This window comes from Pyxicephalus adspersus, unplaced genomic scaffold (assembly GCF_032062135.1).
Source record: "Pyxicephalus adspersus unplaced genomic scaffold, UCB_Pads_2.0 Sca1545, whole genome shotgun sequence".
Taxonomy (NCBI): domain Eukaryota; kingdom Metazoa; phylum Chordata; class Amphibia; order Anura; family Pyxicephalidae; genus Pyxicephalus; species Pyxicephalus adspersus.
In genome coordinates this window covers 1-5,782 of record NW_027318552.1, presented here as the reverse complement: position 1 = coordinate 5,782, position 5,782 = coordinate 1, and the positions used below count along the sequence as shown (strand labels likewise).

The 5,782-nt window shown below is 40.8% G+C and overlaps 1 non-coding gene across 1 annotated transcript; it reads left to right on the top strand.

The window, feature by feature from the left end:
• Positions 1 to 4,476: 4,476 nt before the first annotated feature.
• Positions 4,477 to 4,661, top strand: LOC140321239 (U2 spliceosomal RNA). Its single transcript, XR_011918868.1, has one exon. It is a non-coding gene; the product is annotated as a U2 spliceosomal RNA (small nuclear RNA).
• Positions 4,662 to 5,782: the final 1,121 nt, after the last annotated feature.

Below are 5,782 nucleotides of genomic sequence, written 5' to 3'. Positions count from 1 at the left end.
CCTTCTGTCCTGGAGAACTAACTATAAATTTAAGATAGCACCTGTCAAACTTTAGGTGTCATCTCTCTCCCAACTGGACAATCAAGGGTGAACTTCACCAGCACAGCAATAACAATCTGATCGAAGTTCTAACCCATCACACTGGGCTTGATTTATTAAAGCTTGCCAAGTCCAAAGCTGGAGAAGAGTGAACTTGGGTGATCTAGCGAACTTGCAATGGTATTCCTAAAGGTCATTTGCTATCATTTGCCAGATCATTTCCAGGTTTGCTGGATTACCCAGGTTGACAGATAAAAGTGCAGCTTTAGCTTTAATAAATCAGGCCCACTATTTTCAAAACTAAAGGCTAGCTATTGTACTTGGACTTTGCTAAAGCATTAGACACGGGACCCCACATACAGTTATTATGTAGGTTAAGGTCAATAGATTTAAAAAAGCCAACTAGTAAAAGGAAAGAGAACTGGCTTAAAGATCGCATCCAGAGAGTTGTAATTAATGATTCATACTCTGAATGGTCTAAGGTTATTAGTGGTGTACCCCAGGGTTCCCTTCTGTCCTGGAGAACTAACTATAAATTTAAGATAGCACCTGTCAAACTTTAGGTGTCATCTCTCTCCCAACTGGACAATCAAGGGTGAACTTTACCAGCACAGCAATAACAATCTGATCGAAGTTCTAACCCATGACACTGAGCCCAATTTATTAAAGCTTGCCAAGGCCAACGCTGGAGAAGATGCACTTTGATCAGTGAACTTGGGTGATCTAGCAAACCTGCAATGGTGTTCCTAAAAGTCATTTGCTATCATTTGCCAGATCATTTCTAGGTTTGCTGGATTACCCAGGTTGACAGATGAAAGTGCAGCTTTAGTATTAATAAATCAAATCAAAACCACTATTTTCAAAACTAAAGGCTAGCTATTGTACTTGGACTTTGCTAAAGCATTAGACACAGTACCCCACATACGGTTAATATGTAAGTTAAGGTCATTGATTTAAAAAAGCCAATCTGTAAATGGATAGAGAACTGGCTTAAAGGCCACATCCAGAGAGTTGTGGTGTACTGGTGTACCCCAGGGTTCAGCGTTGGGACCTTTACTGTTTACATCAAAGTTAGTCAATGGAGGAGCAGAATGTTGTGAGTGCAAACTTTTGTGGGTTTAAGGAGTATCGTCACGTTTGCTAAAAAAAATAAAGTGAAATTTTAGGCATCGTATGTGTTTAGGTATGAAAATCTGATAAATTAGGAATTTCTGACATCCAATGTAATACAATAGGTATTTTAGGTCTGATAGGAATCTCCCTAAGAGTTATTCCTTTATAAAGGGATGTAGACATTGCAGCTTTCCTCATTAGAGCATGGGAAAGTAATGAACCAGGCACCCCCAGAATATTTTGCAAATGACACGACAGACGCTGCCACCTGAGGAAGTCTTTCTTCCAGCTGCCTGCATCTAGAAAGTACATGGGTGACTAGGCTGGAACATGAAGTTATATCCAGGATATATATCAGTCAATGACAGATTTAGTGGGACTCAGCAAATCCCACTGCAGGATAAAGACAGCTATCATCATCAGGTGTCCATGTGCCATTTAAGAGTTAAAGTAATAGAAGAAGAGCACATACATTTTACTTTCTTCTGTTTGATGTAGTATTAATTCATAAGGTTTGGATTTATGTTTACATAAGGTAATGTACCAAAAAATATTTTTCTTTCCTATCCCCTGGGTTTGAAACAGGTCAGTTATTATCTACCTGTAGATAGCACTCATATGACTGGCAGATTACAGCCATGCCCATCTTCTTCCAGTCATCCTGGATATTGATGTCTTCATATACAGTGGAATCTGCTGTCACTGATTTTTGTGTCATTGAGTTCATTATTGCCACTTCTGATGATTTGCTCAATTTCTACATGTGCATCTAATCTCATCTGCACAGTCTACAACTCTTCTGTGTGCAGTGAACTCCCACAACATCCCATGGGTGAACCCCAATAGGACCGCAAGAGCAATCAATCACCCAGAGGAGTTGTAGCACATGCTCTGTACCCATCATCAGGGTCATCAGGGTTTCCCTTTTCTCAGCCATTCAGCACTAGAGGAGAATCCCCATTGTCCTCATTTGCCTTCTAGTGCCTAGGGTTTCCACACTGTCAGGAGTCCCAAGGTTGTGCTGATGTCACACATCCAATACACACATCTAATAAAATACTTTAACATTAAAGTCTCATCTAACTTTTTACAGATTTTAAACCCTTTTAGGTAATGAGTAATGAGTTTTATGTACCTCTGTACTCATTTCCCAAGGATTAAAATGAAAACTCTTTTAAACACTTATGTAAAATTGCAGGGTGGGGCGTCAAAGATCTAGGAGTATCCTTTTTAAAGGGGGCTTCCAGATTCTCAAGTCCTGCTAAAAACACTTATAAACGCCTTCATTGTTTTCAATAGAAGCATTGATAAAAAGCTTAACAGACGCTGCCACCTGAGGAAGTCTTTCTTCCAGCTGCCTGCATCTAGAAAGTACATGGGTGACTAGGCTGGAACATGAAGTTATATCCAGGATGTATATCAGTCAATGACAGATTTAGTGGGACTCAAATTTTCAAATCCCACTGCAGGATAAAGACAGCTATCATCATCAGGTGTCCATGTGCCATTTAAGAGTTAAAGTAATAGAAGAAGAGTACATACATTTTACTTTCTTCTGTTTAATGTAGTTTTAATTCATGAAGTTTGCATTTATGTTTACATAAGGTAATGTACCAAAAAATATTTTTCTTTCCTATCACCTGGGTTTGAAACAGGTCAGTTATTATCCAGTTATTATGCTATGTAGATAGCAGTCATATGACTGGCAGATTACAGCCATGCCCATCTTCTTCCAGTCATCCTGGATATTGATGTCTTCATATACAGTGGAATCTGCTGTCACTGTTTTTTGTGTCATTGAGTTCATTATTGCCACTTCTGATGATTTGCTCAATTTCTACATGTGTATCTAATCTCATCTGCACAGGGAGAGAACTTTAAGGCTGGGTCTACATGGACTGTTTTAAAAACGCATGCAAATGCTTCTACTACTTTTTTATGCATTTTTACAAGTATTTTAAAGCCTATGATGCGTTTTACTGCAATTTGCCACGATTTTGCATAAGTGTTTATAATAGTTTTATTTTTACCCCAGGGAATGAGTACAGGGTACATAAAATCCCTTACTCATTCCTTGAAAGGGTTAAAAATATATGTAAAAAGTGAGACAAGACTTTAATGTTAAAGTATTTTTTATTAAATGTGTGTGTTTTGTGTAACTGTGTTTAACTTTTTTTTTACGGGTTATGAAAATGAAATTGAAGGATGATTCCCACGGCTGCATTATGACATGAGCACAGCTGTGGGACTCCTGACAGTGTGGGATCCCCAGGCACCAGAGGGTAAATGAGAACAAGTCTCCCCATTCACCTCTAGTGCTGAATGGCTTTACCGTCATCAGGGTTTCCGTTTTCTCAGCAAATCAACAGAGGTGAGTTCACTGCCCACATGGGTACAGAGCACAGTCTACAACTCTTCTGTGTGCAGTGAACTCCCACAACCTCTCATGGGTGAGCCCCAATAGGACCGCAAGAGCAATCAATCACCCAGAGGAGTTGTAGCACATGCTCTGTACCCATTATCAGGGTCATCAGGGTTTCCCTTTTCTCAGCCATTCAGCACTAGAGGAGAATCCCCATTGTCCTCATTTGCCTTCTAGTGCCTGGGGTTTCCACACTGTCAGGAGTCCCAAGGTTGTGCTGATGTCACACATCCAATACACACATCTAATAAAATACTTTAACATTAAAGTCTCATCTCACTTTTTAAAGATTTTAAACCCTTTTAGGTAATGAGTAATGAGTTTTATGTACCTCTGTACTTATTTCCCAAGGATTAAAATGAAAACTCTTTTAAACACTTATGTAAAATTGCAGGGTGGGGCGTCAAAGATCTAGGAGTCTCCTTTTTAAAGGGGGCTTCCAGATTCTCAAGTCCTGCTAAAAACACTTATAAACGCCTTCATTGTTTTCAATAGAAGCATTGATAAAAAGCTTATATCTTTATGACTATCCGATATGCAAATCAAATGTACACACTGGCCAATATATTTACTCCTAACCAGACCAATACCACTATTTTTTGACCTTAGTCAAAGAACTAGAAAGGTTTGGACACCACAATCTCATACTTGATGGAGATTTTAATCTGCCCCTGATTCCCTACAAAGATACCTCCACTGGGAACACTGCGGTACCTATGGCATCCCTATCCAAGATTAGGTGCCTCTGGCAGAAACTCTGCTTAGTAGACGTTTGGTCCATTGCTCACCCCACTGACAAAGATTTCAGTTACTTTTACTATGTCCACAACACCTATAGCCGTATTGACTGTTTCCTTATAGCACAATCACTGCTGGATGTCCCATCTGGTCATCATTTATTTATCGCTTCTCGGCCTTTTGGCTAAGATCAAGTGTAGTACCTAATCCTTCCAGTGATCAGGGTGGAAAGGCACTGGCATTCTTTGCAGGGGGAATGCAGTTCACGAGTACCTCTGTAATGGACGGTCTACCTTTGATGTAGCTCTGTAAGGGGCCGCCCTATGCAAATCTGCCGGCCTTGTCCACCGGAGAAAGCGCATAGAGCCTGCCCTGATAAGGAGCTCCCATAGGTTTGACTGACCCGCTGGTTGGTGCAGGGAAAGCCTGGTCTTACCAATCGGTCTGACAAGCAGTCCGAATCTCACTTCAGTGTCGTACCCCTGGAGTGGTGACCCGGGGCCACCTTAAAATCACTGGGTTTGGGATCCCACTTGATTTTTTGGAGCACAGTCACGTCACTGCTTATATTTTGATTCGGCACATCACCTTTTTCTGCATTAGCTGCGGCTAGTGCAGATGGGCAATTTTTAAAATCTGTTGCCCTGTGTGTTATGCACAGAGCACCTCTATTATTTAAACGTTTTTTTTATGTTGTCACTGTCACTGGTGTGGTATTTGTGTGCCACTTTTTGATAGAGGGTGCTATTCCCTTATGGGTTGGCCCTTTTGTCTTGGGAGAGTGTCTTGGCCTAAAAACCAGGCGCTCTCCCTTAGTGGGAGTCTCTCTTCGGGAGAGCTCCCAGCTTAGTATCTTGTGGGACCTGCCTCTCCCCGCAAATCAACATCTCCCCAAACAACACTCCACCCCAATGTGCACTTAAAGTGGCTGCCAAGCAGCTGATTTATTAATACAAAATAAATAAATAACTTTTAATAAATATAAAATAAAAAACACGTGACTTAACATGTCACAACCAACTTACATAAACAACATCACTAAATACCAATATTGTCTTAATCCTTTCTTAAATCACATTTATACCAACTTAACAGTAACCTTAATTAGTAAAAACTATTCACAAATTTCTTCTGATAACATCACCCAACTAGGCTGCAGGTCTGATCAAGCAAGGCCCGTACCACCAGCATCTTTCTTTTTTTTTATCAAAGATCCGCAGTATGACTCGTGGTGTCGAACACAACACTCCAAATCAAAACCCGGTGCAACAAAAAAGTGTAGTGCACAAGTATACCACACAGAAAATTGCACCAGGCGTCCTACATGGTCCCATCCCTAAAGGAACTAGGGCCTTTTTACCTAGCCTGACAGGGGACTAGGGCCTTTTTACCTAGACCTGCTCCTGACAGGGGACAAGCTTCCAAATACTGAGCATACCCTACCCGAGCCGTAGCCAAGGCAGAGCACCT